Consider the following 12,736-nt stretch of genomic DNA (forward strand, 5'->3'; position numbering starts at 1 on the left):
AGCACATGTATTTAATATGTCTTCCCTGCACAGTTTCTATGTCTAAGATCAAAAAAAGATGTAGCAGAGACATGTCTGCTCTTGCAGATATGCCCGCACATGTAATATAATGCACTGTGCCTGAAGGCCTGCTGTTGGGGTGACTTACAAATATTAAATGTTAAACAGCTGTCACTTGCTGGAAGCGGAGGTTTCCTCTCTTTCCCTGCCCTCATACATGCAGGCAGGGAAAGAGAGGAAGCTATTGCTCTTACAGAGACAGAGCTGTGTCTTTAGCAGCTCCCTCTCTGTGACAGTAATGCTGGCTCCTTCAGGAGATGGAAACCATGTGGGACCCCGGGGGCCTTCAGCCTCCTCCCGTGGTTCCCAACTATCCAGATGACATGGCCGGGCCCTGGGGGATGGGGTCCCAGGACTGAGATCATCCTGGGAGGGGCGCTGCACACCCCACCACAATACTAAATGTTTAGGCCAGGCCCCTTGGAATGGGGCCCCTGCAGCCAGGATCAGCCTGGGGAGGAAGCCTGAGTGCACCCCTCCCCCCAAAAAAATCAGTGTTTGAGCTGGGCACTGGTGGATGGGGTCTCCAGGGTTGAGATCGCCCCAGGGAGGGGGGACATGCAGCCTCCCGTAAAAAAAAAATATATATGAAGGCTGAGCCCTGGGGGATGGGGCTCCCAGGGCCAAAATCAGCCAAGGGAGAGAGGCCGCATGGCCCCTTCCCCCAAAATAAAATAACTTAGAGGATTGGCCCTGGGGGATGGGGTTCCCAGAACTAAAATCAGCTGGAGGAGGGGGCCACATGTCCCCCATCCCTCCCCAAAAATAAATTTAGAAGATCAGGCCCTGGGGGATTGGGTCCCCGGTGCTTAGATTGGCCCTGTGAGAGGGGTCCCACAGTTCTACCCCAAAAAAATATTTTAAAATGCCAGGCCATGGGGGATGGTGTCCTTGGGGCTGAAATCAGCCTTGGGAGGGGGCCACATTTCCCCCATTGAATTGTAGTGGGCCCCTGGGAGTGAGGTCCTTGGGCCTGAAATTGACTGGGAGGGAGGGGGCATGCAGACTTGTGGCCAACTTCTGCTGTGCATGGCCATAGGCCATATTCTGTGTGGTGTTAGGTGGTTTGTAGGTTGGCCACAGGGACCAAAGGCGTCCCCTCCCCTAGAGTGCAAGGTCTTTCGCCTTTTGCCAGGATGATGAACAACTTCCCAAAGGGCCCCCAGTGTGTCTCCCACTGCTTCCAATGGTGTGATCTTGATGCCAAGGAATATGAGGACAACTCCACAAAGGAAAGAAGGACTTACTACATATAGATCAGAGGAAGTGGCTTATGCGCAGCAGGGGGTGGGTGGTAATAGGGGGTTGGCCACATGGCCTGGCACAGGCCTGCTTTTCTTTTGCTCACGCAGAGTGGGAGCAATCAGAGCATTTACCTGTGTGAGAGCACAGGCAAGGAAATGCTTTTTTCTCCCGCAGGACAGGAATAGTGTTGTGCTCCCACCCAGTAGGAGATCATTACATTTTATCTGCTCACATTCATGGTCAGGGAAACAGGTAGTGCCACATTTAAGAAAAGTGGCTCTGCACCAAGTGCAGCTCCACTTTACTTGTGCCCCTTCGCGCCCCCAAACGCCACCATGTGTGGTCCGCATTTAAGATATGGTGCACAATGTCAACATTTTTCAAAGTGATTTCGGAGCTTTGCATGATTAGAATCAAGCATTTTGACTCTAATCATGCAAAGCCCATTGAGGCCCATTGTAAACAACTGTGTGCCTTATTTTAACACCTGTTCAGGTGTTAAAAGTGCTGAAAAAAATGATCCATAGAAATCTCTTAGAGATCTTTGTGACATTTTATCAGTCCCCCCTAATGGGGGAGCAACCCCTTTACATCCAATATGCCTGGCGCAGGTATAATGTAGCACAAAGGGTTACAAAGTGGTGCAATGCATGCTTTGTGCCACTTTGTAAGTTTGGTGCAGTGATTTTGGCCTCAGCACACATTAATGTAAAAAGAAAATTATGCTAATGTGGCACAAGTAGGGGCTAGGGCCTCCTAAATCTGCTGCACAGTGTCCCGGGGGTTGAGAACCCCAAGATACCACCACTGAGCTAGTCCCCAGGGAAGAGTTAGCAGAGACAATTGTATGGCTGAGGTAAGGGGGCCACCCAGACCTCCTCCCTTTTATAAAATGATTTGGTCCAAGGGGGCCTCATGGAGGCCTGTGGAGGTCCATGCACCCCACCCCTTAAATAAAGTCTGCACCTTCCCTTGGCTCAGGTCCACCAGGGGAGACTTTATATGTGCAGGAGTCTGCACTTTTGTTTATTTTTGCAGCAGATTAGCAGATCCTCAATAGAAACAATTTCAAAAAAAATTTTTTGGACCAGGTCTGTTCTCTGTCCCCTTATGTCATTTTTCCATTTTCCCCAGGATTCTGAACTGAGTCCTGAGTCCTAAGATGTCTGCCACCACTCCCTGGTTGAGGTGGTGGGAGCCAGTCAGACCGCATGATGAGATCTGTCAGCTAACATGGCATGATATATACAATTTTGGGAACCTTTACTTTTCCAAATCCACTGAACGGATTTACATCAAAGCACAAAAAAACACTCTTTCTGGACCAAGATCTAGCCTTCTGTCAAATCTGGTGAAAATCCATTCAGCAGTTTCGGTTGTAGCAGTGTCTAAGTTTCTTATGGACAAATGAATGGAGAAGAGGTGTTTTAGAGATTTGTCAAACGGCACCAACGTTATAAGCAACACAAACAAGCACTGGCAAAGCCAGTAGCTCTCGCCTGTACAAGAGCTATTGGCCTTGGCAATGTGCTTTGCCATGTTGTACAAAAGTGTAGCTGCTGTCCAGCATGGCTAAAAGATAGTGGTGTGGAATGTCAGAGGTGAGTGGGGAGTAGAGTGTGATAGAGTGAAGTTGTTGGAGTGTTGTAGAGTAGATTAGGGAGAGTAGAGTGTTATAGAGTTGAGTAGAGGAGAGTAAAGTATGGTGGTTCTGTGGCAGAGAGTTTCATAGAGCGGGGTGGGGTAGAATAGGATGGAGTGGGTTGGAGTAGATTGAGGTAATGTGGTGGATTGAATTGGAGTATAGTGGGGTGGATTGGATTGGGGCACAGTGGAGTGGATTGAGTGGGGTGGATTGGTGCGGGGTTGATTGGAGTGGACTGAGGTGGGCTGAAGTTGATTGAGGTGCATTGGATTGGGGTGAATTTGAGTGGGGTGGATTAGATTTGATTAGGTTGGTGGTTTGAATTGGAGTGATAGGGCTAGGATGCAGTGGATTGGACTGGAGTTGGGTACGTTAGGTTGGATTAGGATGGAGTGGGGTGGATTAGATTTGAGTGTGGTGGTTTGGAGTGGGATGAATTGGATTGCAGTGGGGTGGGCTGAATGGATTTGATTCGAGTGGGGTGTACTGAACTCAGATAGAGTAGAGTGGAATGGATTAGGAAAGAGTGGGGTGGGTTGAAGTGAGTGGAGTGGATTGGAGTGGGGTGGAGAGGGGTGTGCTAGGGTGGATTGGGGTGGATTGGGATGGGGTGGTATGGATTGAAATGGGGTGGATTGGATTGACATGAGTGGGTTGGGGTGGATTGGATTGGGGTATGGCATGGTGGGCTGCAGTGAGATGGATTAGATTGCAATGGAGTGGATTGGACTGGAGTGGGGTGTGTTGGATTGGATTGGGGTGGACTGGAGCAGGATGGATTGAAGTGCGGTGAATTAGAGTGGGTGGATTAGAGAGGGTGCATTGCATTGAGGTAGGGTGGACTGGAGTGGTGTGGATTAGAATGGGGTGGATGGATGGATTGGATTGAAGTACAGTGGGCTTAACTGAGATGGGTGGTTGGATTGGTTTGGTTTGGACGGGGTAGAGTGGGGAGGATTGTAGTACAGTGGGGTGGACTGGAGTGGGATGGATTGGAGAAGGGTGAAGTTGATTGAAATAGGATGTAGTGGATTGGGATGATGTGTGGTGGACTGAGGGGTGGATTGAATTAGAGTAGGGTGGACTTGATTAGGGTGGTGTGTTGTAGAATGAATTGGATTAAAGTGGGTTGGACTGAAGTGGGGTGGACTAGAGTGGGGTTGATTGGATTGGGGTGGATCCGATTGAGGTGAATCAGATTGAGATGGGTCAGACTGAGATTGATCAGATGGAGGTTGATAAGATTTGGGTGGGGTGGGGTGGGGTGGATTGGAGTAAAATGGATTGGATTGAGTTGGGTGGATTAGGGTGGGGTGGATTAGGGTGGGATGGAGTGAATTGGATTGAATATGGTCTGTATACCTGAGTGTGGTGGATTGGATTGGGGTAGATTGGATTGGATGGGGTGGGGAAGGGTGGAATGGATTGGGGTGGGGAGGGGTAGAATGGATTAATTTGGGGGAGATTGGAGTGGGCATAGTGAATTAGAGTTATGTGGGGATTGGAGTGGAAAGGAGTGGATTGGACTGGAGTGGGTGGATTAATGTGGACTGAATTGGACTGGAGTGGGGTGGATTAATGCAGAATGTATTGGAGTAGGATGGATTGAGGTGGTGTGTGTGGTTTGGATTGGAGTGAGGTGTATTGGGTAGCAGTAGGATTGATTAGAGTGAGGTGGATTGGAGTGGTGGGTTTGTATTGGAGTAGGGTGGGTTGGACTGGAGTGAGGTGAGATGTATTGGAGTGGGGTGGGTTGGATTGGAGTGGGTTGGATTGGAGTGGGGTAGATTGGACTGGAGAGGACTGGATTGGGTTGAGTGTATTGGATAGGGGTGAGGTGTATTGGATTGGAGTGGGATAGATTGGTCTGGTTTGGATTGGGTGGATTGGATTGGTGTCAATAGGCAATAGGGAGCCAGTGGGACAGTGGTGGCATTGATGCTCTTCCCACAGTACCAAAAACTTTAGAGTGGGTACCCCGCACACTCAGTAACATTGACCGGCCTTCTAAGATGGGGTCCTTAAGCATAAATCAGCCTATAGATGGGGGGGCCACATTGCCCCACTCACATTTTTTAAATAGTATATGGGCACTGAGAGGTAGTGGTCCAAGATCGGTCCGTGAGACCCCCCTCATGTTTTTTTTAAAAATGTAGCCCCAGGGAAATGGTGGTCCCCGGGACCGGGGGATCTGCATGGCCCCCCTAACTTTTTTTAATAGATCGCCTGGGGGAGAATGCTGGTCCCAGGGCCCAGGGGGGGGCATGCAGCCCCTCCATACATGTTTTTAGTTTTGTCCTGGGGAAGGTGTGGTTCCCAGGAGTGGGGGCGTCTCCGTGCCCCCTCTAATTTTGTTCATTATGTATCCCCAGGGAGGTAGTGGTCCCGGGGGCAGTGGGGTCCCCTCATATATTTTTCTAATGTTTTCCCGGGGAAGTGGTGGTCTCTGGGACCTGGGTGGGGTTTTCACAGCCCCCCTAACTTTTTTATTATGTAACCCCTGGGAGGTTCTGGTCCTCAGGGCCTTAAAATATATATTTAGTATTGCCTTCTTTAAGCTCCAAACCCCTTAGACCGTGCCTGGTGTGGGGTTGGGTGGTTATACCCAACCCACGGCCAAAGGCCATGCCAGGTGCAGGGTTGGGTAATGATAAGGGGGGTTGACTGTAGGGCTGGCCCCATTCCAGGCCCTGCAGCCAACCCACCTTGTCCATGGCCAACCATCCCGCGAACAGCTGAATGCCTTGCATGGCGATGGTTTGATTGATCTATAGTAATTAAAATTACGTTACAAAAACCATAGAAATTCACAGAAAAAAACAAAGGTTACAGGGACGTTATAGTTAGCAAATAGCATTTAAAAAAACATAGAAATTCACTTAAAAAAACAAAGGTAACAGAGACGTTATAGTTAGGTTGACATTTTAAACATACAATATCATAGACATGTATCTGTTATAGTTAGAGTTATCTCAAGTAACTATAACTTGTGCCCTAAGGTAACTATAACGCGTGCCATCACCATGCACAAATCAAAATCAAATCAAGGTTTATAAAGCACACCTACTCACCTGTAAGCGTCTCAAGGCACTAAGGGAGTTTGTTTGCTGAGCTTCAGTTGAAGAGCCAGGTTTTTAGGCCCTTCCTGAATTGGAGTAGCGACGATGACTGCCTGAGGTGCAGGGGCAGGGTTTTCAAACTCTTTGCCGTGAGGTAGATGAAGGATCACCCAACAGCCAAGGTCTTCCATATGCGGGGTACGGTGGCTAGTGCTGATGTGGATGGCCCCAGGATAAGGATGCTGAGTGCTGCCAAATCCAGTCTGGGCCCTTCAAGGAGGGTTTTGGTACTACAAGAAGAAAATTCACGCAGCGACTCATAGTGTCATTCTGAACCAACGCATCGTTGTGAGGATTTGACGCATAGCTGCTGCCCGCACCAGAGTATGGTCCCTGCATGAAGCAACAACCGCAGTTTTCAATGCAGGTCCCAGCTTTCTGTCGCAGCATGTCAGAAGAACCACCGCTATGCAAGTTTTGAGCACCGCATTATCAAAGTCTGTGATGGACCGCCTTGACTCCTACATAGCTCCTGCTTCATCGATTTGAGATCGATGCACCACAGCTTCACTTTTGATGCATTATCGATCCATCGTAGCTGGGTGTCATTTTCTTCATTGACACCGCTCCGATGTAAGGAACAGATGCCTCATGCTGCAACCAATGCATCACCTCTACTGTGGCAGTAAGGATCCAAAGCATCACCTCCCATGCCTAGCAGTGAGGGACCAATGCATCACCTCCTCTGCAACAGTAAGGAACCAACACATCTCTGGATCTTTCAATGCATCAGCTCCTCTGCGGCCCGCATTATCTTAATTTTTGATGCATCTCAAGTACTTTGCCTCAGTCAAGCGCTTCATTGATTTTAAGGACCTACAATTACATTTAATATTTTAATACTGATATCTTTGCTTGTGTATGTTGGATTTTGTATCATTTCGGTCTTGTTTTACTCAGATAAATATTGGCTTCGTTTCTAAACTGATGTGGAGTGCTTTTAGGGGGTTTTCACTATGTTACTGTGTAAGTGTGCATACAGATACTTTACACATTGCCTCATAGATAAGCCTGACTGCTCACGCCAAGTTACCAAGGGGGTAAGCAGGGTTTATCCTAGCTGTTTGGTTCCCTTACCCTGAGTAAAGTGAGGGTCCGACTTGGAAAGGTGCAAACCACTGCCACCACTTATATTTCTAATACATATATCTAACACACACACACACATATATATATATTCAAATCCACACGAGCTACTCTCGCAAAACAAAGATTAATAGTTACTTTGCAGCAAAGTAGATCACAATTGCATCAACAGAATCTAAAATTGTCCATTAGTTCACTTGTTTATTCTGGTGTCTTCAAAGTAGGTCAAATCATATAGGTAGTTTTCTTGAATATCACAAACACATGTTTTGTTGGAAAGGCTGTAGGCCAATTACTTCGTCAGGGCTTCAACAGATACAAAGTATAGAATCAAAAAGACTACAACCAAGTAACATGATCCAATAAAACTACAGAGAAGTAACCAATCTCTTATTCAAAATGTAGATAGATACAAAGTATGAAGGTTTAATTAGAAATTAATTATCCATGCAGAATAGAACCACACCAAGTCAGTGAGTAGCAGAGTGTAAGTGCCTAAATCAACTCCAAATTCAAAGATATATAAATTCCAAAGTTCTTACCAAAATTATGATTCAATACTATATTGCTTTTTCTTAAACTTTTTGACTACTAATGTTTCATTTATAGTTTTAAGGATATTATAGAAGTTGTTATGATTGTTGTAATATCTGCGGTAATTAATGGTGCATGGTGAGGGAGCGAGTTATAGTTACTTTAGGGTGCGATCTTTAGTTACTTGAAAGAGTTCTAACTAGAACTGCTGAATTTCTTTGGTTTTGTACGAGTAAATTCAGAACCTTACTATAACGTCCATGTACCCTTTGGTTTTATCAGTGAATTTTTAAGGTTTTTTCAATTGTATTTCCTTAGTATAATGTCCTTGTAACATTTATTTATTTTTCAGTGAATTTCTACATTTTTTTAACATCAAGTAATTTTCATTACTATACATTTATCCAACCACCTCAGTGAATGGCCTTCAGCTGTGTGCAGTGGCAGTTGGCCGCAGAGCTTGCAGCCAACCCCTATTGCAGCCCAACACTGTGCTGCGCACGGCCTTTGGTTGTGTGCAGCAGGAATTGGCCACAGGGCCTGGCCTGTGGCCAAGCCCTATAGCCACCCAACCCTTCACAGCCCAGCCACCCCTCCCAGGCTAATGTCCCTATTACCTTTGTTTATTTCAGTTAATTTCCATGGATTTGTTTCTTGTGAAATAACTTTCATTGCTATATGTTAATCCAATCACTGCTGCACACTGTGGGGGTTTGCAGCAGGGACTGATCTGTGCCAAGTCCTTGTGCTCGCCTCCCTGGGCCTATACCAGCCCCAGGCACCACATAGCCCGCATTAGTTTAGTGTTGGTGCCCTGAGGTTGTGATGGTCCCGCAGCCCCCCTTCATATAATCAAACAGCCCCAGTGAGGTGGCGATCCCCAGGGTAGGGTCCCCTCATTTATAATTGTCATTTAGCCCTGGGGAGGTGGTGGTCCTCAGAGTGTGGGGGTCATGCCCCCCACTGACTACTGAATTGAAGCCCCAGGGAGGTGGCAGTCACCCGGGCATCACAAAGCCAAGGAGAGGGGGCCTTGTACGCCCCTCCTTAATTTTTTACATGCCTCTGGGACCCATCCCACCCAGAGGTCTTATTAAAACACGTGTGGAAGACCACAGTTTGTTTTTAAAAAATGTTGCCACTAATTTGTGTTAATAATTTTTGTTAAAAGTGGCCTGGGACGCCAGCACAAGAGCTAAGGGGTCAGGGTTTCCCTAAACTGGCCACTTTTCTTTTTTTTCACTTTTTGTTACGGACTCAGATGAAGTCAAGTTCCAAGATGGCTGCCATCACTTCCTGATTGAAGTGTTACAGGCAATCACAGGTCTGCTGATCTCTTTATGAGCTCTTAGTATTCGCGAAATCGTTGAAAAGGGTCCACGGCCCTAGATATAAAAATTTGGATTTCCTTTAATTTCTCTTAAACTTCTGAATCGAATTACACCAAATAACAAAATATGTAATCTGCGTACCGAAAGTTACCTTTCTGCCAACTTCAGTATACTTCTGTCCTGCAGTTTGGATTGTAATCATGTTCAAAACTCTTATGAGATTCAGCTTGGAAAACACATGTTTTTTGACCCCCCTCTTTTTCTCTGCCCCTGCTTGATTGATCACCCCAAAACTTCCCATGCACAACGAGAACCACAGGCAATTTTCTTTTATTTCTTAAAAATGTTTGAAAGGGTGCCAAAGATTTAAGCAACTCAAAAAACGTTTTTTGTGTGGAAAATCTCCACCAATCAGTTTCCTTTCAACCAGTGACCAGCTGCATCACTAGAATATCATTCAGCTGCATCAATGTGGCTTTTCTTTGAAAGAAGAAATGTTATTATGTTTTGGCACAACAAACATATAAGCAATCAGGGCTGACGCGTTTTGGCAAGATGCCTTTAACAGGACTTATGCGTAGACTGTGACAGGCACCATTATAATACATCGTCCTTTCACCATTTCTTCAGCCCAGAATACTAGACATCCTCTAACCCATATCATTCCATGGCTGAATTTGTCCTTCATTTTCTTGCAAGATACACAACCCCTTCAGTAATATTTATTCACCCAAGTGCTATATAAGCTGTTTTAAAGTGATGTAGGCATCACAAAATAATGTAACATTTCAAACATCTCATAAATGTTCCTGAAATCAATAATGAATTCATATGTTACACATTTCCAATTATCCACAAATCAAAACATATGTTCCTAAAGGAGAAGTTTCTCATCAACAGTTTTTAACATCCACATGATATTTCTCTTTCCCCAACCATAGACCTGTCCACTCATGTATTAATACATCACGAGACATCCAATCCGTTATTTTATACACTTTAACTATTGTTTCCCCCATTTTTGGTCTGACATGAGTCCTCGATGTAAAACCCATGTGATGGCCTCTATACGAATCCCCATGAGAAGATAGCACTATTCAAGTCTTACCAAGATCTAAAGGTAAGTTTGTGTTCTTTCACAATAAATAGGACACACTTATCTAAAATTTCAATTGATCAAGGGCAACATCAGGAAGCCATGTACTAAGTCAAACGCCTGTTGTCCATTTATCTTGACTACTAATCCATGGACTCACAAGGTGACCTCCAACTCCAAAATGCCAACTCTCTTGTGAATACTTGAGAAGCATGTAGGGTACTGTTACTTTCATAAGGTCCAAATGTTAAGGTACCCCAAAAGGCAGTTGCTAGTCATCCTCATAAAATCCATGTAAATTACTAATGCTTGTTTAAAATGCAACTCAATGTAATGCACTAAAAAGTAATCACTAATGATATTTATCACATATAAAGTGGTAATGCTTTCTTAAAGTGCCTCCTCACATGTAAAGTGCTAGTGTTTTCTAAAGTGCAATTAGCATAATGAGCTAAAGGACAGTTGTTGGTGAAATCCCCTTCTAACAGAGGATTACTGTCAATCATGTAGTTCCCCACTGCATTGTATAGTATCACACCTCATTGATCCAGACCGCATAAAGTGCTGATGTTTCCTCATTGCATAAATCAGCCTGATATTATAAGGGATACTGACAATGTGCAAATATATGAAAATCCTCCTCAACTGCCCAACATCCCCAAAACTCTATTCTTTGAACTATCATGTATGCAAGGAATCATATTAAAGTTAATTACAGTACAGCCAACCATAAGTGAGTAGGATAAACCGTTTGTACCTCCTTCGGGTGAAAGTCAATCAATCATCAAATAGGTGAATCATATAATACTTCCTAAATGGAGGGGAACAATTCACCAATAAGAGAATGTCCCCCCAAAAAGGTAAGTGCTCATAAAAATAAAGTACATAATCTCATGTAGTTCCTTGACCATATGAGGACAGAAATCCTAATCCAGGGCTGCAAGAGATAGACCTAGGATCATCGTCAAGGTGCAGGCACAAGATCCCACTCCAAGTGAGTGCTACTAGTTAATAATAAAATCATAGGACAGTTACCAAAAGAAACTAAAACAACCCTACAGATGGACATGTAATTCGGCATCAGTATTATGTCCCCAGGGTACCTTAGTTCCCAGTGACATAACTAATCGGGATTCACCCTTCTCAATTTCTTCTCTCTGTCTCCCCCTCACAGGTAGGGTTTAACATGTTTGATCCTGTAATACTGGAAACTCGCTAGGACCTGGCATGATGTTGTTCAAAGTGACCAGCCAGCGGATAACTCCAGTAAGCAATTTTAGTAGCTCGAATATGCTGCAGGATTCTAACTTTCTGTTTCTTAATAGTGCTGCCCACGTATATCTTGTTGCACCCACATTTTAGTACATAGATAACATGATCTGTGTTACAAGTTATTCTATCTCCTATTTTGATGGTCTGATCTTCATAGGTTCGATATTCCTTACAATTTAGAACCATACCTGCAAGTTTTACAGGTATCACACTTGTTAATCCCCTTGGTGTTACTCATTAACCAATTTTCTGCCCCCATTTCTCTTTTGGAGTCAAAAAAAGCTGCATGCCAATATATCACCTAGTGACCTAGTTCTCTTGAAGGATACTTAGGGACCAGTTTTCACAATGGTTTTCAAGTGCTCATCCCTATGCAGAATATGGCAGTTTTTGCACAAGATTCTCCTCACACTGGATTGGGCTGTATTATACTCCAAGAATAATCTTTTGTTTCCTTCAATATATATATGAGCCCAACAATGTACTGTGTATGAACTCAAATATTACATCACTCATGGCATGGTCAGTGACATCACTGATGACATCTCAAATGACATCACTAATGACATCACTGATGACATCATCTAGTCAGCGTAAGTGGTTGTATAGATGTGTAAGTGGGAATATGAATGGCTGTACAGGTGACTGGGTGCATGTTTGCTTGTATGGGTGAGTGACAGAATGTGTTTGTGACTGTATCAGTTAGTGAGTATGTGAGTTAGAGCCTGTACTGGTGAGTGAATGGATGTATCACTAGGTTTTTGAATACATCTGTGGATGTGTCAGTGCCTTTATAGGAGAGCGAATGGATGTGTGAGTAGCTATAATGGTTAGTCACTGGGTGTGCCAGTGTGTGCATTGGTGAGTGAGTGAGTGAGTGGGTGTATGAGTTGCTGCATGGGTGAGTGAGTGGGTGTGTGAGTAGTTGTAAAGATGAGTTAGTGAATGCATTAGTAACTGTATTGGTGAGTGAGTGGGTGATTCCGTGACTGAATGAGTGTCGAAGTGGGTGACTCTACATAAGTGATAGGCTGGATCAGTGACTCTATGGGAGAGTTAGTGGATGTGTGAGTGGTTCTCAGTAAGTGAATTGGGGGGTTATTCTAACTTTGGAGGAGGTGTTAATCCGTCCCAAAAGTGACGGAAAAGTGACGGATTTACCACCAGCCGTATTACGAGTCCATTATATCCTATGGAACTCGTAATACGGCTGGTGGTATATCCGTCACTTTACCGTCACTTTTGGGACGGATTAACACTCCTCCAAAGTTAGAATAACCCCCTTGGTGTGTTAATGTCTGCACGGGTGACTGAATGGGTGTGTCATTGATTGTATGGGTGAGTGACT

The sequence above is a fragment of the Pleurodeles waltl genome, chromosome 8 (assembly GCF_031143425.1).
Source record: "Pleurodeles waltl isolate 20211129_DDA chromosome 8, aPleWal1.hap1.20221129, whole genome shotgun sequence".
NCBI classification, from domain to species: Eukaryota; Metazoa; Chordata; class Amphibia; order Caudata; family Salamandridae; genus Pleurodeles; species Pleurodeles waltl.